The sequence below is a fragment of the Rhinolophus sinicus genome, linkage group LG15 (assembly GCF_036562045.2).
Source record: "Rhinolophus sinicus isolate RSC01 linkage group LG15, ASM3656204v1, whole genome shotgun sequence".
Lineage (NCBI taxonomy): Eukaryota > Metazoa > Chordata > Mammalia > Chiroptera > Rhinolophidae > Rhinolophus > Rhinolophus sinicus.
The window spans coordinates 7,898,055-7,911,116 of NC_133764.1; positions in this window are offsets into that span (position 1 = coordinate 7,898,055).

Sequence of the window (13,062 nt, forward strand, 5' to 3'; positions counted from 1 at the left end):
GATCTCTAAACTTCCAAACAATCTTCTCTACCATGTGATCTTTTGTGAAAGTATTTTATTCTATTCTGTAGATTTTGGAATCAACCTTGCACTTAGAGAAAGGGAATTGAGGAATTCCTATCATTATTTCATTTCTGTAAAGCCCATCTGCTTCATTTCTGCTTCATCCCTCAGGCCCTGCCTTTTGCCCTGTGATGGGGTCACTGATTGTGATCCCACTCAGAGGGTCTGAATTTCCTGGACGTGAGCCCTGGTCACCCAATACTGGCTCTTTGCTCCCTGCAGCCAGACTGCCCCACAGCATTCTGGGCCTCCACTGGCACCCTATACGTGTAGACCCCGGCTCTGAGGCTGAGCTCAGGCTTTCAGTTAATGGTTCCTGTGGCCTGTCCTTATACCCCACGCCTCCCACTTTGAAATTGATCTCCCAGGTTAAGACCTGCATTTTCTCTCATGTTGCTGTGGTTTTATGCCTGGCCTCTGCACTCCCTTCCTTGTTCTGTCACTTGGCCCTCACTTGTCTTGCCAGGGAAGGAAGAGTTTTGATACTGATCCAATAAATTTCTAATTATTGATGCAAGGACTAAAGGCAACTGTTTTATCTCCTGTTCTATAGGTTCTTCTTTCTGGAAATAGAAAAAGTGTGGCAAGCACATGTGGGAACAAGGCCACCACCCAGGGGATAGCTATTGATGGAGGCTATCAATCACCACTGATCAAAGCAGAGAGGTTAAGCCTATTACTAACCCTGGCTGCTCACTGTCGTCACCAGGAGCTTAAAGACATACTTGTGCTTCAGTCCCATTCCAGGACAATCGAATAAGGATCTCACTATGCAATGTTGACCAACGACCACTGAGTTTGGCTTTTCTTTTCTTGAAGATCTTGATTCGGTACACCTAGTGCGGCCTGAAATCAGTATTTTCAGCTAGCACCCCACATAATTCTTACTGGTAAGACAAGGTAAGTTTAGTAAACACTAGCTATAAGATCTGATCCCGCAGTTTCTCCCAATCTATGAAATGCTACACCCAAACTGGAGAGCTTCAAATGTCCCAAAGTATCCTGTCTTCTAGACAGGATTCAAACCAGTTAGCTCAGGAACCACAGTAAGAAAATCCAAGATTAGAAAAGAAAAAAAAAAAAAATCACACTAAACATTTTTAAGGAAGGTCTTGCATCAGACCTCCATCTTTGTATTTTTCCCCCCTGGGTTTTATTTTTCCTGATACGTTAAAAAAAAAAAAAAAAAGTTATAGCTGGCCAATACTTTACATATTATTTTCATTACATCTGAGAATTGTATTGAGAAAATAGAAAACAGATCAGTTCACATCCTATATGTTATCTCTCTATTTTTCATTAGTTGTCCATGTCTGTGACAGGCCAGGGAAGTATTTCAGGCTATTGTGACCTGAGGTTGCAGGAGGTGAGGAACATGAGCTCTGAAGCCTAGTGCTTAGTTCCCATTTATCTACTGCAAGACCTGTAGGCAGGTTGTTTAATCTCTAAGCCTCGGTTTCCTTACATCTGAAATGTCAAATGGGGGTAATAATAAGCCTGACTTCACAGCGTTGTTGTGAGGATTACAAAGGTTAAAAATACTTGTAAGTCACTTAGAAAAAGCATCTAACTATGATCACTATCATAGGTACTATTCTCACTCACACATGGTACTTTGGCAGAAGTAAAACACCCACCTCTGAAGGGCTGGTCTTATAAACCCAAAGTCAGAATGGGCCACAGTACTCACCACAGGACTCAGTTATTTTTCTGACATTTCTCCAGCAATTTGAAACAGGACGTTGTCACTGAGCTTTGTGGTCTTCCAAGTTCCCAGGCAGCACTATGGTGATTGGGGAAGGAAGAAACCAAACAGGGCCCCACAGACCTCTCCCTTCCACCAACCCTCTGCCGTGCCCGGGATTCCTCGCTCTCCTCAGCCCCCGGAACCACCTGCCTGCAATTGGCTTCAACATGGCTCATCCTTGACGGAAAAGGGGTGCATTTCAGCTGTTTCCTTCCGATCAGCACTGCCTTGGGAAGTGATTTCTGTCATTTAAATGTGATAATGATGTAGGAATATTTTTGTGAGTCCCCAAATGATGTAGACGATTTTTTTTTCTGTGAATCAGTGAGTGAGTAAGTGAGCCGGGATGGTGTCTCGTGAAACCGAAGAATGGAAGCATGGACCAAGGAGAGGTGAGGAGCAGTAAAAGAGGATAGTCTATTAAAAAGCAAAGAAATGCAGCTCCTGAGTGGGAGGGGTTCCCAAATGGGGTGCCCAGTGACTGAGGCAAAAGCTCTGACTTTTACACCTTCCCTTGCCTGTTCCGGGAAGGGGAGCCTGCGCCTACCAGGTTTGTTCTGTTAGCCCACCCTAAAGGGATTAGCAAAAGAACCCATTCCTATCTATCAGATCTCACACCAGGCGTGGCCCAGACCAGGGCTGTGGAACTAGTTCTTGAATTTTGGTGACTCTTTGATGCACTGTCCCTCACTGACGTTTCTTTCCTCCTCTGCCACTCCTCCAAACCTTCACAAAGTCTCTACCTGTCAGAGGAAAGCAGCTCTCTATCCATGGAGCCAGAACCCAACCATTTCTTAAAAGTTTGCTTTGCGTTGTGGGCCAGCACCAATGATTAAAAATCATTTTTCAGCAAAATCCAGAGCCACGATGTTCCCAGCCCACTGGCAGGGTTCCCTCACACAACAGAGCTTTCTTCCTATTGGCAGGGGAGAGAAAATGAGAAACACGGAAATTTAATATCTTCACATTATGCAGATCTGATTTAATCAGAGATGAGGGGGAAGCGCAATAAAAACTACAGTTTCATTAAGTTTATGACTTTCAGACTGTATGTCAATTATTCTGTTACCATGGCCACCAGTGGTAACAGCCTCCGCAGGATTGTTTCCCCACAGAGACCAGAATGGGAGGAAATAGGTAAGAAACAGGACTGAATTTCCCATTTTGCACACTTTTCCTGTTATGGAGGTTTCTGGAAGGAGTAAGTCAAGTTGCAAGTGTCTTGATAATGCCTTCTCAGAGGAAAGCCAGAAAAGAATGAGAAAAAAAGAGAGCAGTCATGTTTGTCTTCTGTTTTCCACTTGTCTCAGGAGTCTTACAGGCTTACTTTCCTGGGGCAGTTCAACCCAGGAATATTACCACATGTCAAGCAGTCAAGTAGCAAAAGTGACCACCAAGATCTGCACTGTTGCCCACGCCTCTCTCCCTGGTTTGCCAACACGATGGCCCATCCTTTATCTTATGCTCATTTCAAGAATTCTAAAGCTAAATTTGTGGAAGAGAATCATAGATAGCAATTGCTTCAATGGTGGATTGCATGGCTGCCACCACTTCCACACACTCCATGGGTCACCAGGGAATCAAAATCACCAAATTGAAATGTTAACCAGTTGCTGGTAAATAATTTGGCTGGTGGCTCCTAACATAAGTGTCCCCACACTGCATGACTCATGGATATTTAGGAGAAAGGGGGTTAGCTCTACATAGGGGAGGGGAGATTGTTGTTACTCTGTTAGACAAAACACTGAGCAGACTATGCTAGTTACCTGCCTAATATCCATTCCCATTCTTCCTTACAGGCTGTACCCTTACTGAGACACCACCCCTCTAAAGCTGCTCACTCCCCAGGTTCCCTTCCAATGAGGGGTGGCTATGGGACATATTTCTGGCTGATGACAAGTGGAGGGTACAGGGTAGGTAACTTTTACTTTCCTGATTGTAGCAGAAGGTTTTTGTACCTTCCTACACATCTGCTCCACCCACCTCTGATTTCAGCCATGGCTGTGGTGGACAATTCCAGCCTCGCTGCCATCTCAAGGGCATGTGATGGCACTTCCTTCTTTTCCTGACTTGAGGTTTCCTCCAAAGCCACAAAAGTCCGCTCAGCTCACATCCTGGCACAGTCAGGAAGGGAAGGGAGGTTAATGCCCTTGGGGTTAACCTTCAAATCATGAGGAATGATAGCCCATGAATTAATGCCCCAGCCTCCTGTCCTTCAGGTAGAAAATTCTAGGAGGCATTCTGTATACTTCTCCAAGGTCCCCAGGCAGCTAAGCTCCCTTACAGCGGTAGTGCAGCTTTATGGGTTCCTCCTTCCCTGTCTCACTCTTACTATTAATATATACGTTAAAATATACTTTATATGATATTTATATATAAAAAATACACACACACCAGGGGTGCCAAAAATATGTATACAAGTGGACACTTTGGTCAGCATTGCTCAAGCAGTAGTTCGCCGTGATCAGAAATGTCTGGATGCTGATGGTAACAGCTGAGCACCTCCTGTAATTGCAGAAGTCAAACATGACTTATATTCATCTTTTGTTATTGGTATATATTGAGTATTACAATTTTAATACAGTTTTCTTATACTCTTCCTTACTCTTTTTTCTTGGGGTTAATTCCCAAATAAATTGCTTACACCCAAGTTTTTGTCTCAGGCTTTGCTTTTACAGAAACCCAAACCAGTGCATGAGGAGACCAATCCAAACCTGACCACCATCAAAGCAGTACTCAGATCTCTTCTCCTCCACCCATCCTTCCCCGACTCCCTTTGCCTTCACAGATAACAGCCCTCTGTCCTCCCTCTAAGCTTACTGTCTATAACAATTGACCTTTCAAATAACCACTAGGTAGAGTTGCTTGCAGAAGGTTCCCCACCTAAGTCTTTTCTCTCCAAATAAGCCTCAGCTTCTCTAGGACATGGATTGTACTTCTGCATAATCCCTGTCAGTCAGCACAGTGCTGAGCAGATGCTCGCTGACACTCTATGATTAGTTCCTGGATTGAATTTGTAAAGTTGTGTATTAGTTACACTGTGGATAATGATGAATGAAAGAATCTCATTTAAGGTGAAACATATATTTGGCTTTAAGGAGTTTTCTATTTGCTCAAATGGATTTATCTAGTCTAGAGAGGTGTTCAGAAACCAAGTTTTCTCTATCTCTTTTTCTCTTTTATCTCTTGGTCTTTAAAATGGATGTCTCTGAATAAATCCACTCAGCTGAACAGAACTAGACTGTGAAGTCAATAAGATATTTGACTAACTGCAGTGTATAATTGGTGCCCTGAGAATTCTTTCACTTTAACTGTTTCTTAGGGTTTAGTCTCAAGCTTAACATTCCAGCCGAGGATAGTCTGTTGTCTGTATCCAGACAATTTTCAGCTTCAGCTCTGGTTTCTGCTGCGTCTTCTCTCAGTCACAGACTCCGGCTACGCTGGCTTCCTTCTCCCCTGCACATCAGCAGCTCATGTGTACTTGCTCATTCACCTCACATAGACTTCACATTCATAAAGACAATTTTGATTTCACTTCTGAGACTCTGGGCAAATCGTTGAACTTCTCTGAGTCTCACCATTAAGTCTGATGGGGAAACGATGCCGATAACTTAGTGTAATGCCTGGGATGTAGTAGGCATTCAGTCAATTGTAGTTTTTCTTATTTTATCATTGTTACTTTTTCATGACTATCCAAATACCTTAAACACTTCAGGGAGAATTTTTATTAGGATATTAATATCATAAGGTGGCCGAGAGTACAGCTAGGCAGAGAGTAGACCCAGGCTAAAATCCAAATCCTGCCAGTCTCTGAGATGTCCTCCAGTGAATCTTCCCCTCTTGTAGTCATGCCCTTGTGTAGGAGTCTCCTCCACTGTATCACGGTAAGCTTTGGTGTCCAACAGAACATGGCGGAAGTGCCGGTGTGTCACTCCTGGAAACAGAATACAAAGAGACTGAATTTTCCAACTTGGTCTCGCTCTTGGATTACTCTCTCTGGAGAAAGTCAGCTGTAGTGTTGCCAAAACATTAGAGCATCCCCTAGCAAGGCCCACAGGGTGAAAACCAGAGACTTCCTTACAAAAGCCCGCACAAGCTCATCAGCCACATGAGTGAGTCATCTTGGAAGCAGGTCCTCCAGACCTGGTTAAGCCATCCGATGATGCAGCCCCTGCTGATGTCTTGATTGTAACCTCTTGAGAGGCCCTGAGCTAAAAGTACCTGCTAAGCTACATGTGAATTTCTGACCTAGGAATTCTGTGAAATGATACTTGTCTATTATTTTAAGCCTCCAAGCTGTGGGATAATTTTTTATGGAACAATCGATGGCTAGTATACTACTTATGTTGGTAGTACGAGAGAGCTGTTTACAAGCTGAAATTTCTTTATTTGAAAAATGACAATAATAACAGCACTTACTCTAGAGTGTTAAGAGGGTGCAATGAGATAATACCTGTATAGCAGTAAGCAGTAGTAATGTTATTGATGATAAATCTTTCCCAAACCTATTGTGATATAGCATTTGGTCTCTTGAAGTGCATTGAGAAGTTAACCTGCTTAAGACAATTTTTGTCTACAACAGAAGAAACATTCATCACCAAAGACATGTCCCTGGCTGATTAAGGAATAGTCTGGGTTCCAAGGATCGGAGATCTCCTGGTCCAAAGAACTCTGGGAAGATGTAACTGAAGAAGCAAAATCCTCCACTGTTCTTTGACCTGTGGGTGTACCTGTATGGTCGGTACCTGTTTAGGTAACAGGTATACTCAAAGCTCTGTGGTGGTGGATTAGTAACTCCCCCAAGGATCCCATCAGATGAAGGCTGGTGGCAGCCCAGTCCAGGAGTGAAATTTTCTTTAGGCTTAAAGAACTGTAGAGAGCAGAAATATCACACATTCTTCACTCACTTTTTTAAAAAAATACATTTTACTGGGGAATATTGGGGGACAGTGTGTTTCTCCAGGGCCCATCAGCTCCAAATAGTTGTCCTTCAATCTAGTTGTGGAGGGCGCAGCTCAGCTCCAAGTCCAGTTGCCATTTTCAATCTGGTTGTGGGAGGCACAGCCCACCATCCCATGTGGGACTTGAACTGGCAACCTTGTTATTAAGAGTCACCTCACTTTTTAATAAAAAGGACAGTGTTTCGGTTTAATAATGGGCACAGCTAAAATTTAACCCTAGCTTTTTTTTTATTTTTATGCAGAGCAATCATAAAGCACAACATTAACTAGCATTCATTTGGAACTCCTCTCTACAGGGCAATCTGTAATTTAGCTCATTAGCAAGAAGTGTTTGAAGAGCTCCCTTTGTCAACTTAGCTTGTGTGATACCCAGCTGCCTCCTAGGTGCAGTGTATCTGGGGCTGCCCTTCAGAAGTGCAGAGCCAATTATTTCATTAGCTCCTACCCTCAGAATTCCTTAAGAATTTAAGAGCTCTTAAGATGTCTTGGCTGTTGAAACTCACACCTCTCTTCCTGTGTGTGGATAAGAGGGACCAAATGGAGAAATGGACTTTCCCCCTTCATCTCTATCACACCCTGAGCATCTAAGGACCCCCTTCCCAGCTCCTTATTGCTCAAGTGCCCCCCAATAAAAATTTTTACTCATTAAAACACATACACAATTTAAACACACTTGGTTTTATGAACACATGGTAACGATAATACACATTCATAAGAAGCTTCTCAGAAGCCTCTGCTCACCTCTGACTAGTTGGTGCTGAAAAGGGGGTTGAGGGGTGGAAGAGATAGGTAAACTGCAAAGGTTCTTGAGTCACAGAGGTGGAATGCTCATTGCAGACCTGGAGCCTGGCCTTTTTTATTTTTTTCAAGAAGCGTGACATAGCACATGCTTTGGGTCTCTGTGACCCATCTCTTCTCCCTACCACCTGTTACTGTCCCTGTCATAACACATGGAAAGCTGGAGATGATGAGACGGTACTGTGGGTACCATCTAAGGAGCATCCACCATAGTGATAGGAGATCTGTGCTCTCGCCTCACCTCTACCTCTAATTAGCCAGGCTTTTTGGGCAAGTCACTTACCTCTGGATTTTTCTTCGTGTTTAACTTAGAAAAAAGGGAAACGTTTACCTGGTACAATTTCCCAGCTTCTGGTATGAGTCAGAGGAAGGAGAAAGCACTCAGATTTGAATGTCACTATGTACTAGGCTTTTTATAGATACGATTTCATTTTCATCTGTATGCAACCTATGAAGTAAGTGTTTAGTTGTTATTTTGTAGCAAACCTCAGAGTCTAGTCACCTGACTCTTTGGAGTCAGGTGACTAGACTCTCCCCCACATCGCGTGCTCTCAGCTTCTCCTCTGACCACCCAAGACAGGAACGGTTGGCATGCTGCAGGAGCATAATTAGTATTTTGCACAGTCTGGTGCTTTGGTGCTCCCATCTCACCCTTGCTATTTCTATCATTATACAAGATTTTAAAGTATTCTGTTTGGATACATGTATCACCACCTTATTTACCTTTGCATGACCATGTTTGGCTTACTACCTACCATATATTAAGTAAACATTTTATGTAACATTTATTAAGCTATGCGGTTTCTTTTTTCAACATGGGAGATAAAGACAATATTCAAGTAGCTCTTAATCTTACCACCCAGATAACACTGGCAACCTAAAATAATAATAAATGTACATTGTAAAAAAAATCAATGTGGTACAAAAATTGAAAACTAAAAGTTTATCTTCCTCCATCTCCCCCTGCCCCCAGTTTCTTTCTATAAAAGTGTCAAACTACAAATAAAAGTTTCCTTTCCTGGGTATCTTCCTAAAAAATTTATGTACATTCACACATGTATAAACATACATTCATACCTGTGTGTATGTACCGTCATGTGCTGCTTAATGATGGAGATACATTCCGAGAAATGTACTCTTGGTTGATTTTGTCATTGTGTGAACATCATAGGGGGCACTTACACACACCTAGATGGTGCACAGCTGGGCTATATGGGACGGCCTGTTGTTCTTAGGCTACAAACCTGTACAGCACGTCACTGAACTAAATAACATGAGAGCAAATCAAGAGCAAGAGAACATGATGCAATTCAGAGACGCAGTAAACATGAGACGTACAAGACTGCTGCCAGCATAACATGGCACACTGTTTTACAGCAAACTGTTTTTTATCAAGTAGAAAGAGTACGCTCTAAAATAGTGATAAAAAGTATAGTATAGCTTTAGCTTCAGGTTTACAGTGCAGTGAGCAGGCATCTAAATCTTCCCTGAGGTGGTCTCCTTAACACTCCCTACAAGTTCATATATATATATATATATATATTTACAAGAAGCGGAGTACAGCATTAGGAATAGAGACAGTGGAAATGTAATGGCTGTGTGATGTCAGAGGGATAGTGGATGGGGGGTGGGGGGTTGACACAGTGTGAGGGATATAAATGATAAATGTCTAACTATCACATTGTTTTGTGCACCTGAAACTAATAAAAAAATATATTAGTGAGATAAAGACATAAAAAGAATATAGTATAGTAAATGCATAAACCAGTAACATAGTCATTTCTTATCATTATTAAGTATTATTTACTGTATGTAGTTGTATGTGCTATACTTTTATATGATTGGCAGCACAGTTGGTTTGTTTACACCAACATCATCACAAATAGGTAAGTAATACTTTGAGGCAAAATGTTACAATGGCTACAATGTCACTAGGCATTCCATTATAATCTTAGTGAGGTCTGTGGTTGCCTGAAACATTGTTATGTGGTGCCTGACACTGTGTGTGTATACTTAGTATATGAGGTCTGACAATTAAGTTTGCGAACTCATCCTAGAAAAAGTGCTACATACCTCATTGCTGAATAACACTATGGTCACCTTGGAAGGACTCCCCTTGGGAAGCTATGCACCAACGCCATCACCTAGTCCGCCCTTCAAAGCAATTTTGGAACTCTTTTTCTGGAATGGCCATCAGAGCTGTCATCATATTACCCTTGATTTCCTGAATGTCATCAAAATGTCTTCCTTTCATTATTTCCTTTATCTTTGGGTAAAGAAAGAAGTCATTGGGGGTCAGATCAGGTGAGTAAGGAGGGTGTTCCAATACAGCTATTTGTTTACTGGCTAAAATTTCCCTCACAGTCAATGCCGTGTGAGCTGGTGCATTGTCGTGATGCAAGAGCCATGAATTGTTGGCGAACAGTTCAGGTCATTTTCATCTACTTTTTTAGGCAGCCTTTTCAGCACTTCCAAATGGTAAACTTGGTTAAATGTTTGTCCAGTTGGTACAAATTCATAATGAATAATCCCTCAGATATGGAAAAAGGTTAGCAACATTATTGCAACAAGTTCACGAACTTAATTGTCATATCTCATATATATAGTCTATAAAAATTATATATACATATATTTAACCGTATATATATATACATATATATACATATATATATGTAACCATATATATATGTGTATATGTATACACACATACATATATACACACATACATTTTGCTCACTAAATACATTGATCTGTACTTTGCTGTTTCACTTAATAGTAGAATTTGGAATTGTTATATCAGATGAGAGAGAGCTTCATCATAGTTTTAACCTATGCACAACATAGTATTTCATGGTATGGATATTCCATGATTTACTTAACCAGCCCTAACTATTGATTAGGTTGTTTGCAGTTCCTCCCACCAGCTACAATAACCATCCTTCTCCAAGCATCTTGATGCTCTTCTGTCCCTATCCATATCTTGACATCACAATGTTGATGACATTTACATTATGTCCTGTAAGAAAATTGATTGTCTAAAGTGTTTGTCTAAAACTTTATTCTGCAAGTTGGAAAATAACTAAATACACTTACAAATATTATGACTGTGCAAGTCTTGTTTATTGCAGAGCCAAATAGAGGTCTGGGATCATGATTCCTTCTTTACACGCTATGATAGTTTGATGTGTCAACGTGGTTAGGTTACAGCCCTCAGCTACTCAACCAAACACAAATCTGGGTGCTGCGATGAAGGTATGTTGTAGATGTGATAAAAGTCCATAATCAGTTGATTTTAAGCACAGATTGCCCTAGATCAGGGGTGTCCAAACTGTGGCCGACGGGCCAAGTGCGGCCTGCGATTCATTTTTAATTGGCCCGCAGCAAATTCCAAAAATATATTTAGTTTACTTAAATAAACCAGATGAGGCAATACGTAATTTACCTCGAGTGAGTGGCCCGGCTGTTTGTGTATTTTACCGCATATGGCCCTTGGTGAAAAAAGTTGAAAAAAGTTTGGTCACCCCTGCCCTAGATAGTCTGGATGGGCCTGAATCAATCAATTGAAAGGCCTTGAGAGCAGAGCTGAGGCTTCCCTGATGAAGAAATTCTCCCTGTGAACGGAAGCTTCAGTTCACGACCAAGAGTTCCAGCTGCCCTTCCTGCTGGCCTGCCCTTTGGATTTGGAACTTGTCTGGGACAAGGGGATTTGGGACCAGTCCCCACCACACACATTTGCATAACTCTTGCAATAAATCTCTTAATATAAATCTTTTATTGGTTTTGCTTCTCTGATTGAATCCTGATAGATACCCAGGCTCAATGTCATAAATCTTGTAGCACTCAGTATAGACTTATTTCAAGATCAGGTGAATTATCTTTTCTTATATTTCATCAAGAGCTTAAAACTACCATGTTTCCCTGAAAATAAGATCTACCCCGAAAATAAGTCCCAGTTAAGATCATCAGCCAGATGGACATATTTAGTACGCTATGATGATGTTCCAGAAGAAGAAGACATGACTATTTGAATAAATGTAGATTGTTGTACGTGAAAAAATAAGACATCCCCTGAAAATATGCCCTAATGCATCTTTTGGAGCAAAAATTAATATAAGATCCGGTCTTATTTTTGGGGAAACATGGTATGCTTCATTTTATTTTACTTCATATCTGGATTATGATTTTTTTGTACATGTTTGCTTTGCCTGGGGTCTCTAATAGACTTTCTTTTCTCTTACTGAGAAAATAAAAATATACTTTCTTTACCATGTTGTTATAATCATCCAGCCACTTAATCGTTCTATTGCTTGATTAATTTCCATTTTCTTTCATGAAGACATTCTTCTTGAAGTTTGTGTGTGTTTATGTTTAAGTTCGGCCTGCAGCACAGCTGTCATCCTGGAATTTCTTTTCTTTAGCATTATCCATTTTTTTTTTTTTCTTACTTACGTCTTCTTTCTTGGCTTCTACTCATGTTTTTCTAGAGTAAATATTCAGCCTCCTCAGAAAGGAATTATAGGAAGCAAATGTTAAATTTTTGCAAATCAGAAAATCTTTTCCCTTTCCATCTCTACTTGTCTAATAGTATAATTGATCATAGAATTTACTTTCAAAATAATTTTCCCCCAGAACTTTGCCTTCTGAGTGTTGCTAATAAGAAGTCTGTTGACTGGCTAATTTTGGTCTTTTTTTTTTTTTTTCTTGGAAGTCTTTGAGGATTATATCTTTACCCTTGGTTTTCTGGAATTTTGTATGATCTCTGTTATTGTGGATCTTTCTGGAAATTCACACTATATGTATCAGTGTGGCTCTTTCTTCATTTATTTTAATCTGCACTAGGAAGGTCTTTTAGAATTTCCAAACATATCTCTCTTCAGTCTTAGAAATGTTTTTACTTCTATTTATTATTCATTTATTGATCCCTCTATTTTCTCTGCACTGTACTCTCTTTCTGGGACTCTACTTGGAAGGTGTGCCTCTTGAATCCTCTTTATTCTCTGTGCTCCTAACCTTTCACTCAGAGTCTGTATGTCTTAGATTTCCTGCTTTGTGATCTGGGTGATATTTTTAAAAATTCCTTCCAGCCCTTTATTAAATTTTTAATTTTAACCATCATATGTTTACTTTGCAAGAGCTTTCATATTTTTAAAATTACTACCTTTTTTATGACATGTTTTTGCTTTCCTGTGATTATAATGTCTTCCCAAATCATTATGAGGTTACTAAGTGGAGCTTCATTTTTTAAAGGTTTCTTTTTCTGTTTTTCTTTCTTTTTTTTAAAGTTATTTCATGTCTGTCATCAATTGTTCTATTTGTTCATCTTAGTCTTTCTCTTTAGTGCCATTTTTTTGTTTTGTTTTCTGTTTTTTGTTTGTTTGTTTGTTTGTTTTTAATCGTAAATTTAGTAAATGTGACACTTGATTGAGTTTTCTAAAGAGCCGTTTATTTCTGTTACTTATATTGCTCTATTTTCCGCTGGGTTAAGCCATTGAA